This window comes from Chiloscyllium punctatum, chromosome 21 (assembly GCF_047496795.1).
Source record: "Chiloscyllium punctatum isolate Juve2018m chromosome 21, sChiPun1.3, whole genome shotgun sequence".
NCBI lineage: Eukaryota > Metazoa > Chordata > Chondrichthyes > Orectolobiformes > Hemiscylliidae > Chiloscyllium > Chiloscyllium punctatum.
Genome location: NC_092759.1, coordinates 69,555,424 through 69,579,489, shown reverse-complemented (window position 1 = coordinate 69,579,489; position 24,066 = coordinate 69,555,424).

The window sequence follows — 24,066 nt, the reverse complement described above, 5'->3', positions numbered from 1 at the left end:
CTAAAAAAAAACACATGTTTGTGATCCAGAGCAATGTTACTCAAACTATGATGGAAAGATGAATGGCAAACTGTCTGGGTTTCGCAATTATGTAATCGATATTTCCCTTTCTAAAAATGCTGACACACACACCAATTTTAACTTTTAAGAACTTATTGGAACTCATGACACAGAAAAAAACTGTGAGATTTCCAAAACGTTATTCTGCTTCTGAAGATATTGTACTCACACAGCTGTTAGCAGCGGGATTTCATCCTGGGAGAGTTTGGATTTGGCTGAATTCCCTTTGCTTTAGACAGTGAGTAGATTCCAGTGAATTCTGGTTAGGGATCATCTGGTTAGGGTAGTACAGTGGTTAACACTGCTGCCTCACAGCACTCGGGACTTGAGGTCGATTTCAGCCTTGGGTGGAGTTTGCACATTCTCCCCTTGTCTGTGTGAGCTGCTAATGGGTGATCCAGTTTCCCACCACAAACTGTATAGGTTCGGTGGATTGGTCGTGCTAAATTGTCCGTAGTGTTCAGGGATTTCTAGGTTATGTGCAATAGTCAGGGGTAAATATAGGGAAATATATTGGGAAGGTTGGTATGGACTTGTTGGGTCGAAGGGCCTGTTTCAATACTGCAGGGATTCCATAAAAGTAAGAATGGTAACGATAACGATTGAGGTTTTTTTTTTAGCTCGTACACATTGCTGTGATGAGGAACAATGAAGGAGACAGAGTGCAATAGGCCATTCCTTCTCAGGCAGATTACATTTTCTCCCTCTCTGAGTTGAATCATCCTCTCCCAAACTGGACCATGTGAGGTCTCCTTGTACATTGCCCAAACTATGTCTCCATCACATTCCCTGCTCCATGTAGGTGCATCATTGCTGCTGTCATACACCGAGCCATACCCTTCACAGAAAATGCTCTCTGTCAATTTGAAGATATGTTTATATGTCCCTGCATTATGAAAAAATAAAAATGTTTAATTTATTCAGAATACCTGTGTTAAACTGAATGCATTTTTAAAAGAAATACAGAAATTTCTGGAAAATCTCGCCAGGTCTCTCAGTACCCAGATGCTGTAGTTGTACCAGCCTCCACCACTTCCTCTGGCAGCTCATTCCATATGCACACCACCCTCTGTGTGAAATGGTGCCCTTTAGGCCTCCTCAAAACTTTGCCCCTCTCACTTTCCACCAAAGCCCTCTAGTTTTGGACGCCCCTAACCTGGGGAAAACATCCCTGACTCCTCACCCTATCTGTGGCCATTTTGATTCTATAAACCTCTACTGCTGCGAAATGTGACTCCAATCAACAAGAATAGCTGTACTTTCAGACATCCTGGGCCTAAATTCTGAAATGTAATACTGACACCTCTTCCTTATTCATCAAGTCACAATTCTAAATCCATTTTAATCAGTTTGTTCAGATGTATCCTGAGACACTTCTGTGGGCTTTATGCCTAGACCTCTGTGCCGGGAGGCAGGGACACTAGCATCGCTCGACAATACCCATAAAGCTGTAACATTATTATCCTGTGTGTTTGTTCATCAGCCTGTCCTGACATGCTGGGACATAGCTCTGCAACAGGCAGGACTTCTTGCCCAGAGCTAGGAACACTACAACACAAGTTCAGGAATTGGAATCAAATCCAGAGCTCTGGCTCAGAGACAGGGACACTATCCACTACACAACCATACCCAGAGGTTGGGTCATATTTTAGTGCCCACTTTCCAGTTCGGTGTGGATTTATTATAATCAGGTTACCATTACTGAACTACACAAAACACTTTGTATTGTGAAGCAAACGCAAGGTATTTGTCTCAACTGTAGGATATTGAGTGGACGTGATATGCCATTGAAATTAACTATAAACATCTTTAATTGCTATTATCTGTAGTCTGCAATATTAAGGAAAGAAATCCTGCAGACACACTCTGCCCAATGAAGGGTTTCAAATAGATATTTATTACTGAACACCAGAGACGAAGGAAGAGCTTAATTTCTGACCCCAAAACACCGATCACTATTACCCAACTCTCACGTGCGACTCCCCTTTTCCTAAAACCATGAAATGACACCAGGCCGCTGATTACTGTCCAGTCTCTCCTCCCACTGACTGTGTCTGCAATCTGTCCATCCTCCCCCTAACCACACTAGGCAAACCAAGCTCAGGGTCTTTGTGAAAATCAAGGCCGGAGTGTGCATGCCTCCTGGAGAGGGAAGGGCACTTTAAAATTGAAGGGGGAGGGGAGGTGACAGTAATATCACACACTGGGCTGAGGGGTGGCTGATGGAGTTTAGTTTGGATTAATGCGAGGTATTGGATTTGGTAAATCAAACAACAGCAGGACCTATAAAATTAAAAGAAGAGCCTTTGGCAGTGTTGTAGAACAGAAACCTAGGCCATCAGGTTTAATTCTTTAAAATTTGCATCTCATATAGATAGTGTGGTTAAGAAGGTGTTTAACACACATGACTTCATAGGACAGACCTTTGAGTATCGGAATTGGGATGTCATGTTGAGGTTGTACAGGACATTGGTGAGACCTCTTCTGGAATACTGTGTCCAATCTGGTCACCCTGCCCGCTCATTCCATAGGCACACCACCCTCTGGGTGAAAAAGCTGCCCCTAAGGTCACTTTTCAATGTTTCCCCTCTCACCTTAAGCCTATGTCCTCTAATTTTGGACTCCCCATACCCTTAGAAAATACCATGACTATTCACTTTGATATTACTGACGTTGATATTATTAAGCTGGAGAGGACTGAGAAGAGATTTACCGGATGTTGCTGGGAAAGGAGGGTGTGAGCTATAAGGAGAGGCTGGATCGGCTGGGACTTTTTTCACTGAAGAATATGAGATTAAGCAGTAACTTTACACAGGTTTATAAAATAATGAGGGTTACAGAGAAGCTGAAGTGCTGATGTCTTTTCTCTAGAGTTGAGGATTCAAAACTGAGGGATTTTTAAAGTGCGAGGAAAAAAGATTTACGAAAGTTATGAGAGGTAATTATGTTACACAGAAGCTGGCTTGTGTGTGGAATGACCTTCCAGTGGAAGTGGTGAAAGCAGGGACAGTTACAACGGTTTAAAGGACATTTAGATCAGGACATGGATAAGACATCAGTTTGGATGGTGCTGTGTGCAGCTGCCCTCTCCCTCCCCCTCTCTGAATGAATCTCTGTTGGTTTTCACCCTCTGCCAATGCCTGTGCAGTGGCTTGTATCGGCCAGCAGAGGGTAGCATTGCATCACTTTGAGCACCACAGAGACTGCCAGACCTGCCCCACACAGAGACACACAGATACACATACGGGGATGGTTAGGGTACTGCGTGAAGCTCATCTGGTAACTTAAACGAAACATTAAAAAAATGCTCAATTCGCCTCGTAAACTGTTAAAATATGAGTGACAGAGAACTCCCAAATTCCACTGTTTAAATAAAAACATCAATTTATATTTTTCACTTTGAAAGTGAACATTTTACATCAACTATTCCCAACTCTGGGACCCTCTTTCTCTTAACTGCCTATTACCCGACTCCAGCTCTATAGCAATATATTGTTTCTGGGTCTGCCATCCTCTCATATCACAGGTACTTGTAAATTCTCAGATCAGAACAGCATTCCCTCTCTCTTGAAGGTATAGTACACACTTTCAACTCGATCCTATTATACCCTGATGAATATCGATAAGTGGGACCTATCTGGAATTCTCTTGCTCTGTGGTTTGTCAATAGTTCATCTACTCTGTCTCGTATATGGAAGGATTTTTGTTGCTCCATTGACAGCATGTCATTATTCGACTTTGTCCATAGGAATATATCAGTATTTCACTAGTTCACACTCGTGTATGTGGGGCAGGATTTCGTTGTTTCCTGGGGACTGTGACACTATAACAATCTCAATGTTTGTAGATGGTATCGAACCTGGAAGAACTCTGAAGTCTATGGAGGAGAGTGTGGAACTCTAACAGGACAATCACACGTTGGTGTAGATTCAGGTTTATGGCAGATGGGGATCACTGCAGAGCAGTGTGAGGTGATGCACTTTGGTAGAAAAGAAAATGAAAGACAATTTAAAACAGGCTGTGCCATTATAAAGGGGCTGCAGGAGCAGAGAGGACTGGGTGTATATGAGCACAGATTGTTGTAGATGTCAGGACAAGTGGGGAGAGCAGTAACTATCACAGATTAGTTTGAGTATCTGAGCTGTTTACAGGAGGAGGTGTAGGAGGGAGTGTCCGTGCTCCCTTCCTGGGAGGTGGTGGTGACGATGCGTTGTGAGCCCACCCTCCTGCCCACCGAGACCATGGGGATCCCATTTGTACCAGCTCGACACAAAAGGGAGATGGCATCAGGGCCAAGGCTTCAAAGTTGTGCCGGGGGGAAACTGAGCTGAGAGTGGGTTTAAAGTGAGAATTGTCCTTCACTGAACATTGCTCCTTACTCGGTTGGTGGGACGTGGATGTTTCAGAATCTCCACACGAGGTGTCCCGGTCCTCTCCGACTCCTACCAGGGTCCGCCCGACATGCCAGGAGGAGGGGATGGGGGATCGGATAGCAGGCACTCCACCCAGCATGGCCTTTTCTTTCCTATTCCAGGCTGTTTCTCCTGGAAAGGGAGAAAGGGAGGGACGTAGAGTGGGAGGCTGGGAGTGGGTGGCCTTGTTGTTAGTGCTGGTGCAGGAGGGGATAATGGCAAATGGTGAGGTTTTCAGAGGGAGTCTGTCGATAGCGTTGTATCCATGCAGTGTCATTAATGTGGGGGGTAAAGTGGACGGTGAGATAGAGAGAGAGAGAGAGAGAGAGAGAGAGAGAGAGAGAGAGAAGGTGCTGCATGGGTTACAGATCAATGCACAGGAGTGGTGTACACAGCCCTACATGCTGAGAGGGTAACTGCTCCTGGGTTACAGATAAATGCAGTGGGGTGGGGTACACAGTCCTACATGCTGGGGGGAGGGTAACTGCTCCTGGTGTACAGATTAATTCACGGGTGAGCAGTACACATGCTGCTGTGCTGGTCAGACGAACTGGTTGAGGTTTATAGATAATGCCCTCCTGTTGTCTGCACAGCTCCTGGTGCTGGACAGATATCTAATCCGGGGTTATAGATCAATGCACTGCTGTGATCTGCACAGTGTTCCACTCTGGACAGATTGCTGGGTTGTATTGACCAGTGCAGTGGATGAATCTGGACAGATTGCTGGGTTGTACTGAGCAGTACACTGGCCTGGTCTACACCGTGTTCCACGGTGAACAGATATCTCCTCTGGGTGTATGGTATCTGAGCTGGTTCTGTGAGGTGGATTGAGAATGTGGTATATCTAACCCTTCAGCTGATCAGGCAATGCCTTTAGTTCCCATTCCTGTGATTGGACCCTCCGTCTCTCACCCCATTAATGTTACAGTGTATCCAGGCACAGTCCATCATGTTGGTGGGGTGGGTAGAGGGGGAAAGGCGATGGACAGATCAAGGGGTTCCCCAGAATGTTCTGTCCCCAACATTCTATAACTGACATTCCCCGGAACATTCTGTCCCCGACATTCTATAACTGCCATTTCCCGGAACGTTCTGTCCCCGACATTCTATAACTGACATTCCCCGGAACGTTCTGTCCCTGACATTCTATAACTGACATTCCCTGGAACATTCTGTCCCCGACATTCTATAACTGTCATTTCCCGGAACGTTCTGTCCCCGTCATTCTATAACTGACATTCCCCGGAACATTCTGTCCCCGTCATTCTATAACTGACATTCCCCGGAACGTTCTGTCCCTGACATTCTATAACTGACATTCCCTGGAAAGTTCTGTCCCTGACATTGTTTGTGAACGGCCAGACGTCAGTGAATTCAACAAATGATAAGATCCCGAGGGAAGAGATCCCGTTCCAGGGAGAAGGAGACACTGTTCCGAAGGACCCTCGGGCAGTTAAATGGGGAAATACGTTTTCCCTGCGTTTACATTTCTCCAAGACACAGGATCGACCACAATTTAGACGAAAATACAGAAATACCCAAGATCCTTTTGTCTTCAGGAAACTGGGAGAGAATCCTTCAGGACAGCAACATCCTCACCCTCCGTATTAGGAACTGGGAAGGAGTGACCTGTGTCTGCTCTCGAGTGATCGAGTGTGTGGGAATGTTCTAGAAACCATCTGTCCTTATGGATGTGATTCTGTGTGTTTGGGGAGGGAGGGTTTCTTGTGGTTTATCTCACATTTTTGTCAGTAATTCCGACCTTCCCATTTGTTATTCCAGCTCCAATTAATTTAATATATCCCTGAATACAGGGGCACATTTGAAAATCTCACTGGGTCCCCGATCAAACGGGTCCCTTTGCCTCCAGGCTGATGGATAATGGGTTTGTTTTCCTTCCTCACAGTTAACGTAGTGACCATCTACGTCCTGCTTTATAAAGATTGTGGATTGTCTCCATGTGTCAGACGTTACCTGGGGGCCATGGCAGCGGCGGATATCCTGGTCATTATCCTCGACCTGATCCTGAGACACATTCCCATTGTTTATTGGGAACAGTTTTATTTCCTGTGGGACTCCGTCCCCGTGTGTAATATCCACGCCGTCCTGCTTTATGCAGCCACTGACTGCTCTGTCTGGTTCACCGTCACTTTCACCTTTGATCGGTTTGTGGCCATTTGTTGCCAGAAGCTGAAAAGTAAATATTGCAGTGAGAAAACGGCGGCTGTGGTTCTGGGAGCAGTGACTGTGCTGAGCTGTTTAAAGAATATTTTCTGGTATTTTATGCTCACGACTCGGTACTCGCTGTGGAACCCTCAGAACACCCCCTGGTTTTGTGAGGTAAGATTCGCTGTTCATTACTCCATTGTCTGGGCCACAATCGAGTTCCTCCACTACATTCTAACCCCGTGTGTCCCATTTCTCCTGATTCTGCTGCTCAATGTTCTCACCGTCAGACACATTTTAGTGACCAGCAGAGCCCGCAGGAGACTCCGCGCTCACACCAATGGGGACGCTCAGTCTGACACTGAAATGAGAAACCGAAAAAAATCCATCGTTTTACTGTTTGTGATCTCGGCCAATTTCATCCTGTTATGGTCAACTTTAATGCTGTATTCTATATGGTACCGGATGTGGAATCTTGGGTATAAGTCTATGTATCTCCATCGTTTTGTGCGGGATTTGGGCTTCATTCTGCAGCTCCTCAGTTGCTGCACTAACACCGCGATTTATGCCGTGACCCAGACTAAGTTCAGGCAGCAGCTGAAGAATGTGCTGAAATATCCCTTCACCCAAATCCATCCATCCATCAAATTCCCTCATTAATCAATCCATCCAGAATTTTCTCATTTCAGTTCAGTGTTTCAGCGATGGAGCAGCCTGTCGCTATGGTAACAGACTGAGGGTAGGGCTGTTTTGTCCATCCTTATCCCCCAAGGGGTTTACAGGGAAACATTTCAATGTTTCTCACAACTCATGGGCCAGTGAGAAAAGGCACCATCCCACTGACTGCATCCATCACTTCCATTTGTAAACAATAAAAATGTTGATGAAAGCTTGCCGAGTAGCAGAGTGACCGATGTTGTTGTGTGTCTTTGTGTTGGAGAAGCTGAGCTGGAGAGAGACAGACTCAGCCCCAAGTCCTGGTCCTCAGGGAAGGGGAGGGCACCGCGCCCTGAGCTCAGGAGCTGGGTTTAACTTCCTCTGTCCGACCACTGCAGCCTGGCCTCCCCATTACCTCTCCCCTACTTTTTCTCCTCAATTCTCTCTATCGCTCTCTCTTTCAGCACTCACACTCTTTTCAACCCTCTCCCTCATCCCCCTCTCTCTCACACAGTTACACCCCCCAATCCTGCTTTCTCCACCTGCCTCCACTCTTCCCACTCGCCCCTCTCTCTCCCTCCCTCAACTCCATCTCTATTTCCCCACCTCCCACATCTCACCCCCACCCCTCACACGCAGCCTCACCCCCAAACACCCCCAGTCTCTGGGTCAGAGGGAGAGGGAAGGACCAGTGGGACAGAGTATGTCAGAGAGAGAGAGAGGGAGGTAGAGAGATTCAGTCAGAGGGAAAGAGGGAGCTGGGAGTAGAGAGACACCGAGAGAGGTGGAGAGCGAGAAGGGGGAGAGAGAGTGTTCGGGTGAGGGAGAGAGAGAGAGAGAGAGAGAGAGAGAGAGAGAGAGAGACGGGAGGAGATAATGAGAGAGACGGGCGAGAGAGAGTGAGACTGAGAGAGGGGCGAGGGAGGGGGCAAGAGAGAAAAAGAGACAGAGAGAGAGGCGCGGTGAGAGAGAGAAAGGGGCCAAGAGTGATAGGGGAGACAAGAGAGAGAGAGAAAAAAAGACAGGACAGAGAGAGAGAATGAGGGGGCGAGAGAGAGACAGTGGTTGGGAGATGGGGGCAAGAGAAAGCAGGATGGCTAAAGACAGAACCCGGAGGGAAGAGAGAGAGAGATAGAGGTGTGAAGAGAGATAGAGTGTCGAGAGATGGAGGTGAGAGAGAGAGGGACGGAGAGACTGGATGAGAGAGAGCAAGGGCGACAGAGAGAGAGATGGTGAGAGAGAGGAAGGGCACAAAGGAGAGAGGGTTGTATGAGAGGGCGAGAGAGGGAGGGGGTGAGAGAGAGAGGGGGGGGTGAGAGAGAGAGGGAGGAGAGAGAGGGGGATGGCGGGCGAGAGAGAGAGGGAGGGGGTGAGAGAGAGAGAGGGAGGGGGGTGAGAGAGAGGGAGCTAGAAAGAGAGGGAGGGAGAGAGAGAGAGAGGGAGGGGGTCGAGAGAGAGGGGGCGAGAGAGAGAGGGGGCAAGAGTGAGAGGGAGGGGTTGAGAGAGGAGGGAGCAAGAGAGAGGGAGGGGTTGAGATAGAGAGAGAGAGGGAGGGGGTAGGAGAGAGAGGGAGTGGGGCAGGAGAGAGAGGGAGGGGGCGAGAGAGAAAGAGGGAGGGGCAAGAGAGAGAGAAGTGGGAGCGAGAGGGTGACAGAGAGAAGGTGGGGGCGTGAGAGAGAGATAGAGGGAGGGGGGTGAGAGAGAGGAATGGGGCGAGAGAGAGAGAAAGAGAGAGAGGGAGGGGACGAAAGAGAGGGAGGGGGCAAGAGAGAGAGGGTAGGGGCGAGAGGGGGAGAGGGGGCGAGAGACAGAGAGGGAGGTGTGAGAGAGAGAGGGAGGGGGGTGAGAGAGAGAGTGAAGGGGTGAAAGAGAGAGACAGAGAGAGGGAAGTGGCGAGAGAGAAAGGGATGGGGTGAGAGAGAGAGGGAAGGGCGAGAGAGAGAGGGAGGGACGAGAGAGAGAGGGGGAGAGAGAGAGGGAGGGGGCGAGAGAGAGAGAAGGAGGGAGGGGGCTTTGAGAGCGAGGGAGGGCGGGCGAGAGAGAGGGAGGGGGGCGAGATAGAGGGAGGGGGCGAGAGAGAGAGGGAGGGGGCGAGAGAGGGAGGGGCGGGCAAGAGAGAGAGGGAGGGAGGCGAGATAGAGAGGGAGGGGGTGAGAGAGAGAGAGAGGGTTGGGCGAGAGAGAGAGGGAGGGGGTGAGAGAAAGAGAAAGGGGTCGAGAGAGAGAGCGGGGGCGAGACTGAGAGAGGGAGGGGATGAGAGTGAGAGGGAGTGGGCGAGAGAGAGAGGGAGGGGGCTAGAGAGAGAGGGAGGGTGCGAGAGAGAAAGAGAGGGAGGGGGCGAGTGAGAGATAGAGGGAGGGGGCGAGAGAGAGAGAGGAAGGGGCGAGAGAGAGAGAGGGGGCAGGTGAGAGAGAGGGAGGGGGTGAAAGAGAGAGGGAGGGGCGAAAGAGAGACAGAGACAGAGGGGGCGAGAGAGAGGGAGAGGGTGAGAGGGAAGGAGGGGGTGAGAGAGAGAGGGAGGGGGAGAGAGAGAGAGAGAGGAGGGGGCGAGAGAGAGAGGGAGGGGGCGAGAGAGAGAGAGGGAGGGGGCAATAGAGGGAGGGGGCAAGTGAAGAGAGAAGGAGGGGGCGAGAGAGAGAATGAGGGACGTGGCTGAGAGAGGGGGGAGGGTGGGTGAGCGAGAGAGACAGGGGGGGCGAGAGTGAGAGAAGGGTGAGAGAGAGGGAGGGGGTGAGAGAGAGGAAGGGGTCGAGAGAGAGTGAGGTAGACGAGATAGAGGGAGGGGGGACGAGAGAGAGGGAGGTGGCGAGAGAGAGGAAGGGGGTTAAAGAGAGAGACAGAGAGAGGGAGGGGGCGAGAGATAGGGAGGGGGTGAGAGAGAGGGAGAGGGAGGGGGCAAGACAGAGAGCGAAGGAGGGGGCGAGAGAGAGAGAGAGAGAGGGAGGGGGCGAGAGAGAGAGGGAGGGGGCGAGAGAGAGAGGGATGGGGCGAGAGAGAGAGAGATGGGGCGAGAGAGAGGGAGGAGGCGAGAGAGAGGGAGGGAGGGGGCGAGAGAGGGAGGGTGAGAGAGGGAGGGGAGAGAGAGGGAGGGAGGGTGCGATAGAGGGAGGGGGCAAGTGAGTGAGAGATGGAGGGGGCAGGTGAGAGAGAGGGGGGGGTGAGAGAGAGAGAGGGAGGGAGCGAGAGAGAGAGAGGGAGGGGGCGAGAGTGAGAGAAGGGGCGAGAGAGAGGGAGGGGGTGAGAGAGAGGAAGGGGGGCGAGAGAAAGGGAAATTGATGAGATATAGGGAGGGGGTGCGAGAGAGAGAGAGCGAGAGAGAGAGGGGTGAGAGAGAGGGAGGGGGTGAGAGAGGTGAATGGGGCGCGAGAGACAGGGAGGGGGTGAGAGAGAGAGAGGGAGGGGGAGAGAGAGAGAGGGAGGGCTGAGAGAGGGAGGGGGCAGGTGAGAGAGAGAGGAAGGGGCGAGAGAGAGAAGGAGGGAGGGGGCTCAGAGAGAGAGAGGGAGGGCAGGCGAGAGAGAGGGAGGGGGACGAGATGGGGGGGCGAGATAGAGAGGGAGGGGGATGAGAGGGAGGGGGCGGGCGAGAGAGAGAGGGAGGGAGGCGGCTGAGAGAGAGGGAGGTAGGCGAGATAGAGACGGGGGTGAGAGAGAGGGAGGGGGGCGAGAGAGAGGGTGGGGGCAAGAGAGAGAGGGTGGGGGTGAGAGAGAGAGAGAGGGAGGGGGCGAGAGAGAGAGAGGGGGCAGGTGTGAGAGAAGAAGGAGGCGAGAGAGAGAGAGAGAGGGAGGGGTGAGAGACAGAGAGGGAGGGGGCGAAAGAGAGACAGAGAGAGGGAGAGGGCGAGAGAGAGAGAGGGATGGATAGAGAGAGAAGGAGGGGATGAGAGAGAAATGGATGGGGCGAGAGAGAGGGAGGGGGCGAAAGAGGGAGGGAGGGGGAGAGAGAGAGAGAGGGAGGGGACGAGAGAGAGAGGGAGGGGGCGTGAGAGAGAGAGGGAGGGGGCGAGAGAGATGGAGGGGGCGAGAGAGATTGAGGGGCGAGAGAGAGAGAGGGAAGGGGCGAGAGAGGGGGGAGGGATCGAGAGAGAGGGGGAGGAGGCGAGAGAGAGGGAGGGGGCGAGAGAGAAAGGGATGCGGCGCGTGAGAGAGAGGGAGCGAGAGAGAGAGAGAGGGAGGGGGCGAGAGAGAGACGGAGGGGGCGAGAGAGAGAGAGCGGGAGGGGGCGAGAGAGAGGGATGAGGCGAGAGAGAAAGGGATGGGGCGAGAGAGAGAGGGAGGGTGTGAGGGAGAGAGAGGGAGGGGGGGTGAGAGAGACGGGGGCAGGTGAGAGAGAGGGAGGGGGCGAGTAGAGAGAGGGGGGTGAGAGAGTGAGGGACGTGCTGAGAGAGAGAGGGAGGGGGCGAAAGAGAGACAGAGAGAGGGAGGGGACGAGAGAGTGGGAGGGGGTGAGAGAGAAGGAGGGGGCGAGAAAGAAAGGGATGGGGCAAGAGAGAGAGGGAGGGGGCGAGAGGGAGAGGAGGGGGCGAGAGAGAGAGGAAGGGGGCGAGAGAGAGAGAGAAGGGAGGGGGTGAGAGAGAGAGGGAGTGGTCAATAGAGGGGGGGGCAAGTGAAGAGAGAAGGAGGGGGCGAGAGATAGAAGGAGGGAGAGGGCTGAGAGAGGGGGGAGGGTGGGCGAGCGAGAGAGACAGGGAGGGGGCGAGAGAGAGGGGGAAGGTGAGAGAGAGGGAGGGGGAGAGAGAGAGAGGGAGGGCCGAGAGACGGAGGGGGAAGGTTTGAGTGAGAGGGAGGGGGCGAGAGAGAGAGAGGGAGGGTGCGAGAGAGAGAGAGAGGGAGGGGGCGAGAGTGAGTGAAGGGGCGAGAGAGAGGGAGGGGGTGAGAGAGAGGAAGTGGGGCGAGAGAGAGGGAGGGGGACAAGATACAGGGAGGGAGGCGAGAGAGAGAGAGAGATCGAGAGAGAGGGGTGAGAGAGAGGGAGGGTGTGAGAGAGGGAGGGGGCAAGAGAGAGACAGGGAGGGGGCGAGAGAGAGGGAGGGGGTGAGAGAGAGGGAGGGAGAGGGCGTGAGAGAGGGATGGGGTGAGAGAGAGAGGGATGGGGTGAGAGAGAGAAAGGGAGGGCCGCGAGAGGGAGGAGGCAGGTGAGAGAGAGAGGGTGGGGGCGAGAGAGAGAAGGAGGGAGGGGGCTGAGAGAGAGAGGGAGGGCGGGCGAGAGAGAGGGAGGGGACGAGATAGAGGGAGTGGGGCCGAGAGAGAGAGGGAGGGAGGGGTGAGAGAGAAAGAGGGGGCGAGAGAGTAATTGATGGGGCGAGAGAGAGAGGGAGGTGGGCGAAAGTGGGAGGGAGGGGGCGAGAGAGAGAGAGGGAGGGGGTGAGAGAGCGGGAGGGTCGAGAGAGAGAGAGGGAGGGGGGCGAGAGAGAGGGACGGGCTAGAGAGAGAGGGTGGGGGCGGGAGAGGGACAGGGAGACAGCGAGAGATGGGCGACAGGTGAGAGAGAGGGAGGGGGCGAGAGAGAGAATGGGGGGTGAGAGAGAGAGGGACGGGGAGAGAGAGAGGGAGGGGGCGAAAGAGAGACAGAGAGAGGGAGGGGTCGAGAGAGAGGGAGGGGGCGAGAGAGAGAGAGAGGGAGGGGGCGATAGAGGGAGGGGGCAAATGAGAGAGAAGGAGGGAGGGGGCTGAGAGAGAGGGGGAGGGTGGGCGAGCGAGAGAGAGAGGGGTGAGAGCGAGGGAGGGGGTGAGAGAGAGGGAGGGGGGCGAGCGAGAGAGGGGAAGCAGACGAGTGAGAGAGGGAGGGAGGTGATATAGAGAGGGAGGTGGGGCGAGAGAGAGGGAAGGCGCAAGAGAGAGAGGTAGGGGGTGAGAGAGAGAGGGTGGGGTCGAGAGAGAGAGGTAGGGGGCAAGAGAGAGAGGGAGGGGTCGAGAGAGAGAGTGAGGGAGGGGAGCGAGATAGAGAGGGAGGGGGGAGAGAGAGAAAGAGAGAGGGGGGTGCGAGAGGGAGAGATGGGCTGAGAGAGAGAGAGGGAGGGGGGCAAGAAAGGTAGAGGGAGGTGGCGAGAGAGAGTCCCGCGAGGAGGTTGAGCAATTCATCAACTTCACCAACACATTCCACCCTGACCTTAAATTTTCCTGGACCATCTCTGACACCTCGCTCCCCTTCCTGGACCTCTCCATCTCCATTAATGACGACCAATTTGACACTGACATTTTTTACAAACCCACTGACTCCCATAGCTACCTGGATTACACCTCTTCCCACCCTATCTCTTGCAAAAATGCCATCCCGTATTCCAATTTCTCTGCCTCCGCCGTATCTGCTCCCAGGAGGACCAGTTCCACCATAGAACACACCAGATGGCCTCCTTCTTTAGAGACAGCAATTTCCGGTCCCACATGGTTTAAAGATGCCCTCCAACGCATCTCGTCCACATCCCGCATCTCTGCCCTCAAAACCCACCCCTCCAACCGTAACAAGGACAGAACGCCCCTGGTGCTCACCTTCCATCCGACAAACCTTCGCATAAACCAAATCATCCGCCGAAATTTCCGCCACCTCCAAAAAGACCCCACCACTAGGGATATATTTCCCTCCCCACCCCTTTCCACCTTCTGCAAAGACTGTTCCCTCCGCGATTACCTGGTCAGGTCCACACACCCCTACGACCCACCCTCCCATCCTGGCACTTTCCCCTGCCACGCAGGAACTGTAAAACCTGCACCCACACCTCCTCCCTCACCTCAATCCAAGGCCGTAAAGGAGCCTTCCACATCCATCAAAGATTTACCTGCACATCCACGAGTATCATTTATTGTATCCGTTGCTCCCGATGTGATCTCCTCTACATTGGGGAGACTGGGCACCTCCTAGCAGAACGCTTTAGGGAACATCTCCCAGACACCCGCACCAATCAACCAAACCGCCCCATGGCCCAACATTTCAACTCCCCCTCCGACTCTGCCGAGGACATGGAGGTCCTGGGCCTTCTTCACCGCCGCTCCCTCACCACCAGACGCCTAGAGAGAGAGGGACTGGGCCAGAGAGAGAGAGAGGGAGGGGGCGAGAGAGAGGGGATCGAGAGAGAGTGGAGGTGAGAGAGAGAGGGAGGGGTGCAAGAGAGAGAGAAAGAGAGAGGCGTCGAGAGAGAGGGAGGGGCGAGAGAGAGAGGGAGGGGGTGAGAGAGAGAGAGGGAGGGGGCGAGAGAGAGAGGGAGGGGGTGAGAGATGTACGGAGAGTCGAGAGAGAGAATGAGGGGGTGTGCGAGTGAGAGGGAGGGGTGATAGTGAGAGAGAGAGAGGGGGCGATAGACGGAGGGGAGGGGCGAGAGAGAGAGAGGGAGGGGTGTGAGAAAGGGGGCAAGAGAGAAGGGGGCGAGTGAAGGAGGGCGGGTGGCGAGAGAGAGAGAGAGGGAGTGGGGTGAGAGAGAAGGGGAGGGGTTGAGAGAGTGAGGGATGGGGTGAGACAGAGAGAGGGAGGTGGCGAGAGAGGGAGAGGGAGGGCGGTGAGAGAGAGAGGGAGGGGATGAGAGTGAGAGATAGAGACAGAGAGAGGGAGGTGCGAGAGAGAGGGAGGGGGGCAATAGAGTGAGGGAGGGAGGGGGCGAGAGAGAGGGGGGATAGAGAGAGAGAGGGAGGGGGCGAGAGAGGGAGAGGTAGTGGGCGAGAGAGAGAGCTGGAGGGGGCGAGAGAGATATTGGATCGAGAGAGAGAGTGGAGGTGAGAGAGAGGGGAGGGTACGAGAGAGGAAGTGATGGGGCAAGAGAGAGGGAGGGGGCGAGAGAGAGAGAGGGAGGAGGCGAAAGAGAAAGAGGGAGGGGGCGAGAGAGAGAGGGACGTGCGAGAGAGGGAGGGGGCGAGAGAGGGTGGGGCGAGGGAGAGAGAGCGAGAGTCGAGAGAGAGGGAGGGGGAGAGAGAGGGAGGGAGGGGACGAGGGTGAGAGATAGAGACAGAGAGACGGAGGTGCGAGAGAGAGGGAGGGGGCAAGAGAGTGAGGGAGGGAGGGGGCGAGAGAGAGGGGGAGAGATAGAGAGACAGAGGGAGGGGGCGAGAGCAGGAGAGGGAGTGGGCTAGAGAGAGAGATGGAGGGGACGAGAGAGATATTGGATCGAGAGAGAGAGTTGATGTGAGAGAGAGAGAGGGGGCGAGAGAGAGAGAGAGAGAGGGAGGAGGCGAGAGAGAAAGAGGGAGGGGGCGAGAGCGAGAGAGGGAGGTGCGAGAGAGGGAGGGGGCGAGAGAGGGAGGGGCGAGAGAGAGAGCGAGAGGCGAGTGAGAGGTAGGGGGTGAGAGAGAGGGAGGGGGAGAGAGAGAGAGGGAGGGTCAGGTTACAGACAGAGAGAGAGAGGGAGGGGGCGAATGAGAGAAGGAGGGAGGGGGCTGAGAGAGAGTGGGTGAGCGGGCGAGAGAAATGGGTGGGGCGAGGGAGAGAGAGCGAGAGTCGAGAGAGAGGGAGGGGGAGAGAGAGAGAGGGAGGGGACGAGGGTGAGAGATAGAGACAGAGAGACGGAGGTGCGAGAGAGAGGGAGGGGGCAAGAGAGTGAGGGAGGGGGATGAGAGAGAGGGAGGGGGACGAGGGAGAGGGAGGAAGGGGGCGGGAGAGAGAGAGGGAGGGAGGTGAGATAGAGAGGGAGGGGGCTGGAGAGAGAGAGGCAGGGGGCAAGAGGGGGCGGGGGCAGGCAAGAGAGAGAGGCAGGGGGTGAAAGAGTGAGAGTGGGAGTAGGATGAGAGAGAGCGGGGGGAGAGAGAGAGGCAGGGGGCAAGAGGGGGAGGGCGTGGGCAAGAGAGAGAGGGAGGGGGCGAGACAGAGAGGGAGGAGGATAGAGAAAGAGAAAGGGGGCGAGAGAGAGAGAGCGAGGGGGTGAGACTGAGAGCGGGAGGGGGCACGAGAGAGGGAGGGGGAGAGAGAGAGGAAGGGGACGAGAGAGAGAGGGAGGGGTGGCGAGAGAGAGAGGCAGGGGACAAGAGGGGGAGGGGGCGGGCAAGAGAGAGAGGGAGGGGGTGAGAGAGATAGAGTGGGAGTAGGGTGAGAGAGCAGGAGGGGGCGAGAGAGAGAGGCAGGGGGTGGGGGGGGGGTGGGCAAGAGTAAGAGGGAGGGAGTGAGAGTGAGAGAAGTGGCGAGAGACAGAGGAAATGATGTGAGAGAGAGAGGGAGGGAGAGAGAGAGAGGGAGCGGGCGAGAGAGAGAAGGAGGGAGATGAGGGGGGAGAGAGAGAGAGAGAGAGTGAGAGAGTGCGATGGGGGCGAGAGGGGGAGAGAGACGGGCCGAGAGAGAGAGATGGTGGGGTTGAGAGAGAGAGGGATGGGGTGAGAGAGAGAGAGGGAGGGGGCGAGAGAGAGAGGGGGAGCGGGGGGCGAGAGAGAGAGAGAGACGGAGGGCGGCGAGAGAGGGGGGTCTAGAGAGTGAGTTGACGTGAGAGAGAGTGAGGGGTGGGAGAGAGAGAGAGGGTGGGGTGTGAGAGAGAGGGGGACACGAGAGAGACGGAGGTGGGCGGGAGAGAGAGGGCGTGGGGCGAGAGAGAGGGGGAGGTGTCGAGAGAGAGAGGAGGGTTGAGGGGGAGGTGAGAGAGAGGGTGAGGGGAGGTGAGAGAGAGGGGGAGGGGCGATGGAGAGAGGGAGGGGTCGAGAGAGCGAGTGGGAGGGGGTGAGAGAGAGAGAGGGGCGAGAGACGGTGGGGGAGGGGGCGAGAGAGAGAGAGGGCGGCAAGAGAGAGAGAGAGGGGGGTCGAGATAGAGAGTGGAGGTGAGAGAGAGAGAGGGAGGGGTGTTAGAGAGAGAGGGAGGATGGGGGTGAGAGAGAGAGGGAGGGGGAGAGTGAGAGAGGGAGGATTGTGGTGAGAGAGAGAGGGAGGGGGAGAGAGAGAGAGGGAGGATGGTGGTGAGAGAGAGAGGGAGAGGGCGAGAGAGAGGGGGCGAGAGAGGGGGGTGCAAGAGAGAGAGAGAGGGAGGGGGCGACAGAGAGGGGGAGCGAGGCGAGAGAGAGGGAGGAGGCGAGAGAGAGAGGTATGGGGCAGAAAGGGAAAGGGAGGGGGGCGAGAGAGAGAGGGAGGTGGTCAGAGAGAGAGGAAGGGGGCAAGAGAGAGAGGGAGGGTGGCGAGAGAGTGGGGGAGCAAGAGAGAGAGAGAGAGGTGAGAGAAAGAGAAAGATGGCGAGAGAGAGGAAGGGGGCATGAGAGAGGGGGAGGGAGGCGAGAGAGAGGGAGGGGGCGATACAGAAAGAGAGGGAGGGGGCGAGAGAGGGGGAGGGGGTAAGAGAGAGGGGGCGAGAGAGAGGTAGGGGCGCGAGAGAGAGAGGGAGGGGGCGAGTGAGAGAGCGGGAAGGGGCGAGAGAGAGGGGGAGGGAGGCGAGAGAGAGAGGGAGGGGGGTGAGAGAGATAGGGACAGGTGCGAGAGAGAAAGGGGGGGCGAGAGAGAGAGGGGGTCGAGACTGAGGGGGGTGAGAGAGAGAAGGACGAGGCGAGAGAGAGAGACTGAGGGGGGCGAGACAGAGAGGGAGGGGGTCGAGAGAGAGAGGGAGGGGGCAAGGGAGAGAGAGGGGGAGGTGAGAGTGAGAGAGAGGGAAGGAGTGTGGAGAGAGAGAGAGAAAGAGAGGGCGGCAAGAGAGAGAGGGGATCGAGAGAGAGAGTGGAGGTGAGAGAGAGAGGGAGGGGGGCGAGAGGGAGAGAGACGGGCTGAGAGAGGGTGGGAGGGGTTGAGAGAGAGGGATGGGGTGAGAGAGAGAGAGAGAGGGAGGAGGTGAGAGAGGAAGAGGGAGGGGACGAGAGAGAGAGAAGGAGTGGGCTAGAGAGAAAGGGAGGGAGCGAGAGAGAGAGAGAGAGGGAGGGTGCGAGAGAGAGAGAGTGAGGGGACGAGAGAGAAAGAGTGGATCGAGAGAGAGTGGAGGTGAGAGAGGGCGGGGTGCGAGAGAGAGAGAGTGGGAGGGATGTGAGAGAGAGGGGGCGAGAGAGAGGGAAGGGGGCGAGAGAGAGGGGTGAGGGGGAGGTGAGAGGGGGGAGGGAACGAGAGAGAGAGGGAGGGGTTGAGAGAGCGAGAGAGAGGGGGTGAGGGAGAGAGAGAGAGGGCGAGAGAGGTTGAGGGGGAGGGGGCGAGAGAGATATCGAGGGGTTGAGAGAGAGAGAGAGAGAGGAATGGTGAGAGAGAGAGAGGTAGTGGGGCGAGAAAGAGATGGAGGGGGCGAGAGAGAGAGGGAGGGGGTGCTAGAGAGAGAGGAAGGGGGAGAGAGAGAGAGAGGAAGGGGGCGAGAGAGAGAGTGTGGTGGCGAGAGAGTGAGGGAGGGAGGGGCGAGAGAGAGAGGGAGGGAGGGGCGAGAGAGAGAGGGAGGGTGGCGTGAGGGAGAGAGACGGGCTGTGAGATAGAGAGAGGGAAGATGTGAGAGAGAGAGAGGGAGGGGGCGAGAGACAGGGATGGGAGAGAGAGGGAGTGCGAGAGAGAGAGAGGGAGAGTGCGAGAGAGAGCGAGAGGGAGGTGGCGAGAGAGAGAGGGAGGGGGGCGAGAGAGAGAGGGAGCGGGCAAGAGAGAGGGAGGGGGTGAAAGAGAAAGGGATGGGGCGAGAGAGAGAGGGTGGGGGCGAGAGAATGAGAGGGAGGGTGCGAGAGAAAGAGAGGGAGGGTGCGAGAGAGAGAGAGGGAGGGAGGGGCGAGAGAGAGGGAGGGAGGGGCGAGAGAGAGAGGGAGGCAGGGGCGAAAGAGAGAGGGAGGCAGGGGCGAGAGAGAGGGCGACGGGCTGAGAGAGAGAGGGAAGACGTGAGAGAGAGAGAGAGGGGGAGGGGGCGAGAGAGAGGGAGGTGGTGAGAGAGAGAGAGGAATGGGAGAGAGATAGGGTGTGGGACGAGAGAGAGAGATGGAGGGGGCGAGAGAGAGAAGGAGGGCGTGGGCGAGTGAGAGAGGGGGTTGAGAGAGAGAGAGAGATGGGGCGAGAAACGGAGGGTGAGGGGGCGAGAGTGAAAAGATGGAGGGGGCGAGAGAGAGTGTGGAGGTTAGAGAGAGGTAGGGGTGGAGAGACAGCGAGGTAGGGGTGTAAGAAAGAGAGAGGGAGTGGTGTGAGAGAGAGGGGGGCGAAAGAGAGGGAGTGGGACGAGTGAGAGTGGGCGGGTGGCGAAAGAGAGAAAGGCAGGGGGCGAGATGAGAGCGAGAGCGAGGGGGTGAGAGACGGAGGGGGAGCGGGCGAGAGAGAGAGAGGCAGGGGCCGTGAGAGAGAGGGAGGGGTTGAGAGAGAGAGGGACAGGGCGAGAGAGAGAGAGGGCGCGGAAGAGAGAGGGCGCGGAAGAGGGAGGGGGTGAGAGAGAGAGAGAGAGAGAGAGGGAAGGGAATAGAGAGACGGAGGGTGCTAGAGAGAGAGGGAGGGGGCGCTGGAGAGAGAAGGAGGGGGCGAGAGAGAAAGACAGGGAGGGGGCTAGAGAGTGAGGGAGGGAGGGGCGAGAGAGAGGGAAGGGGATAGAGAGAGACAGAGGGAGCTAGAGAGAGATGGAGGGGGCGCTAGAGAGAGAGGGAGGGGGCGAAAGAGAGAGAGGCACGGTGGGCGAGAGAGAGAGGGTCGAGATAGAGAGTGGAGGTGAGAGAGAGAGAGAGGGAGAGTTGTGAGAGAGAGCGAGAGGGAGGGGATTGAGAGAGAGGGGGGCGAGAGATAGAGAGGAACGGGGTCAGCAGTGAGAGAGGGGGTCGAGAGAGAGAGAGTGGAGGGTAGAGAGAGAGGGAGGAGTGGGAGAAAGAGAGGGTGGGGCAAGAGAGAGAGAGGGAGGTGGTGAGAGAGAGGGAGGGGCGAGAGAGAGGAAGGGGGGCGAGAGAGAGAGGGACGGGCTGAGAGAGACGGAGGGGGCGAGAGAGATGGAGGGAGGGGTGAGAGGGAAATGAGGGAGGGGGCGAGAGAGAGAGTGGAGGTGAGAGAGAGGGGTGGTTGGAGAGAGAGAGGGAGGGGTGTGAGAGAGAGAGACGGGGGCGAGAGAGAGGGAGGGGGACGAGTAAGAGAGGGCGGGTTGCGACAGAGAGAAAGGCGGGGGGCGAGAGAGAGGGGGGGAGGGGCGAGAGAGTGAGTGAGGGAGGGGCGAGACAGAGAGGTAGGGAGGGGCGAGCGGGAGAGAGACGGGCAGAGAGAGAGAGGAAGTGGGCGAGAGAGAGAGAAGGTGTTGGTGAGAGAGTGAGGGAGGGAGGGGCGAGAGAGAGAGGGATGGAGGGGCGAGAGAGAGAGAGAGGGGGGAGGGGCGTGAGAGAGGGAGGAGGTGAGAGAGAGAGAGGGATGGGAGAGTGAGAGAGGGAGGGAGGCGAGATAGAGAGGGATGGGACGAGAGAGAGAGGGTGGGGGGCGAGAGAGAGAGGGAGGGGGCGAGAGAGGGAGGGGGCGAGAGAGAGAGGGAGGGCGCGGGAGAGAGAGAGGGAGGTGGCGAGAGAGAGAGGGAGAGGGCGAGAGAGAGAGGGAGACAGAGAGAGAGGGAGGGAGGGCGAGAGAGAGAGGGATGGAGGGGCGACAGGGAGAGAGACGGGCTGAGAGAGAGAGGGAAGAGGTGAGAGAGAGAGAGGGATGGGGCGAGAGAGAGGGAGGGGGTGAGAGAGAGAGAGAGAGAGAGGGATGGGAGAGAGAGAGGGAGTGGGCCGAGAGAGAGATGGAGGGGGCAATAGAGATGTAGGGAGGGGTCGACAGAGAGAGGGAGGGCGTGGGCGAGTGAGAGAGAGGGGGTGAGAGAGAGAGAGAGATGGGGCGAGAGATGGAGGGGGAGGGGGCGAGCGGGAAAAGAGGGAGGGGGCGAGAGAGAGAGTGGAGGTGAGAGAGAGGGAGGGGTGAAGAGAGAGCGGGAGGGGTGGAGAGAGAGAGGGAGGGGTGTGAGAGAGAGAGGGGGCGAAAGAGAGGGGGGCGAGAGAGAGATGGTGGGGTCGAGAGAGGGAGGGGTGAGGGGGAGGTGAGAGAAAGGGGGAGGGGGCGAGAGAGAGACAGAGGGGCGAGACAGCGAGAGGGAGGTGGTGAGAGAGAGAGATGGAGTGAGAGATGGAGGGGCAGTGGGCGAGGGAGAGACAGAGAGAGGGGGCAAGAGAGAGAGAGAGGTAGGGTGCAAGAGAGAGAGGGGGAGGGGATGAGAGAGAGTAGGAAAGGTCGAGAGAGAGAGGGAGGGAGGGGCGAGAGAGAGAGGGAGGGAGGGGCGAGAGAGAGAGGGATGGGGGGTGAGAGAGAGAGGGAGGGAGGGACGAGAGAGAGAGGGAAGGTGGCGTGAGGGAGAGAGACGGGCTGAGAGATAGCGAGAGGGAAGAGATGAGAGAGAGAGAGAGGGAGGGGGCGAGAGAGAGAGGGGGGGCGAGAGAGAGAGGGAGCGGGCAAGAGAGAGAGGGAGGGGGTGAAAGAGAAAGGGATGGGGCGAGAGAGAGAGGGTGGGGGCGAGAGAAAGAGAGGGAGGGTGCGAGAGAGAGAGGGAGGGAGGAGCGAGAGAGAAGGAGGGAGGGGGCGAGAGAGAGAGGGAGGGCGTGGGCGAGTGAGAGAGAGGGGTTGAGAGAGAGAGAGATGGGGCGAGAGACGGAGGGGGAGGGGGCGAGAGTGAAATGAGGGAGGGGGCGAGGGAGAGTGGAGGTGAGAGAGAGGTAGGGGTGGAGAAAGAGAGGTAGGGGTGTAAGAAAGAGAGAGGGAGTGGTGTGAGAGAGAGGGGGGCGAAAGAGAGGGAGTGGGACGAGTGAGAGTGGGCGGGTGGCGAAAGAGAGAAAGGCAGGGGGCGAGAGAGATAGCGAGAGCGAGGGGGCGAGAGACGGAGGGGGAGCGGGCGAGAGAGAGAGAGAGGGAGGGGCCGTGAGAGAGAGGGAGGGGTTGAGAGAGAGAGGGACAGGGCGAGAGAGAGAGAGAGGGCGCGGAAGAGGGAGGGGGCGAGAGAGAGAGAGAGAGGGAAGGGGATAGAGAGAGACAGAGGGAGCTAGAGAGAGAGGGAAGGGGCGCTGAAGTGAGAAGGAGGGGGCGAGAGAGAAAGACAGGGAGAGGGCTAGAGAGTGAGGGAGGGAGGGGCGAGAGAGAGGGAATGGGATGGAGAGAGACGGAGGGAGCTAGAGAGACAGATGGAGGGGGTGCTAGAGAGAGAGGGAGGGGTGAAAGAGAGAGAGGGAGGGTGGGCAAGAGAGAGAGAGGGTCGAGATAGAGAGTGGAGGTTAGAGAGAGAGAGAGAGGGAGACTTGTGAGAGAGAGTGAGAGGGAGGGGATTGAGAGAGAGGGAGGCGAGAGATAGAGAGGAAGGAGGTCGGGAGTGAGAGAGGGGGTCGAGAGAGAGAGAGTGGAGGGGAGAGAGAGAGGGAGGAGTGGCAGAAAGAGAGGGTGGGGGCAAGAGAGAGAGGGAGGGGGCGAGAGAGAGGGAGGGGGCGAGAGAGAGGGAGGGGGCTAGAGAGAGGGAGGGGCGAGCGAGAGAGATGGAGGGGGCAAGAGAGATGTAGGGAGGGGGCGAGAGAGAGAGGGAGGGCGTGGGCGATTGAGAGAGTGGGGTTGAGAGAGAGAGAGAGATGGGACGAGAGACGGAGGAGGATGGGGCGAGAGTGAAAAGAGGGAGGGGGCGAGAGAGAGAGTGGAAGTGAGAGAGAGGTAGGGGTGGAGAAAGAGAGGGAGGGGTGTGAGAAAGAGAATGGGAGGGGTGTGAGAGAGAGAGAGGGGGTCGAAAGAGAGGGAGTGGGACGAGTAAGAGAGGGCGGGTGGCGAAAGAGAGAAAGGCACGGGGCGAGAGAGAGAGCGAGAGCGAGGGGGCGAGAGACGGAGGGGGAGCGGGGTGAGAGAGAGAGAGGGAGGGGCCGTGAGAGAGAGGGAGGGGTTGAGAGAGAGAGGGACAGGGCGAGAGAGAGAGAGGGCGCGGAAGCGGGAGGGGGCGAGAGAGAGAGAGAGGGAAGGGGATAGAGACACGGAGGGTGCTAGAGAGAGAGGGAGGGGGCGCTGGAGTGAGAAGGAGGGGGCGAGAGAGAAAGACAGGGAGAGGGCTAGAGAGTGAGGGAGGGAGGGGCAAGAGAGAGGGAAGGGGATAGAGAGAGACGGAGGTAGCTAGAGAGAGATGGAGGGGGCGCTAGAGAGAGAGGGAGGGGGCGAAAGAGAGAGAGGGAGGGTCGGCGAGAGAGAGAGAGAGGGTCGAAATAGAAAGTGGAGATGAGAGAGAGAGAGGGAGACTTGTGAGAGAGATCGAGAGGGAGGGGATTGAGAGAGAGGGGGGCGAGAGATAGAGAGGAAGGGGGTCGGCAGTGAGAGAGGGGGTCGAGAGAGAGAGAGTGGAGGGGAGAGAGAGAGGGAGGAGTGGCAGAAAGAGAGAGTGGGGGCAAGAGAGAGAGAGAGGGAGGGGCGAGAGAGAGGGAGGGGGGCGAGAGAGAGAGGGACGGGCCGAGAGAGAGGGAGGGGGCGAGAGAGATGGAGGGAGGGGTGAGAGGGAAAAGAGGGAGTGGGCGAGAGAGAGAGTGGAGGTGAGAGAGAGGGAGGGGTCAAGAGAGAGCGGGAGGGGTGGAGGGAGAGAGGGAGAGGTGAGAGAGAGAGAGGGCGCGAAAGAGAGATGGTGGGGTCGAGAGAGGGAGAGGTGAGGGGGAGGTGAGGGAAATGGGGAGGGGGCGAGAGAGAGACGGAGGGGGCGAGACAGCGAGAGGGAGGGGGTGAGAGAGAGAGATGATGTGAGAGATGGAGGGGCAGGGGGCGAGGGAGAGAGAGTGGGAGGGGGATGAGAGAGAGTAGGAGAGGTCGAGAGAGAGGGTGGGAGGCGCGAGAGAGATGGAGTGAGGGGGAGGCGAGATAGAGGAGAAGGGGCGAGAGAGAAGAAGGGGCGAGAAAGCGAGAGGGAGGCCGTAAGAGAGAGAGAGAGGGGGGCGAGAGACG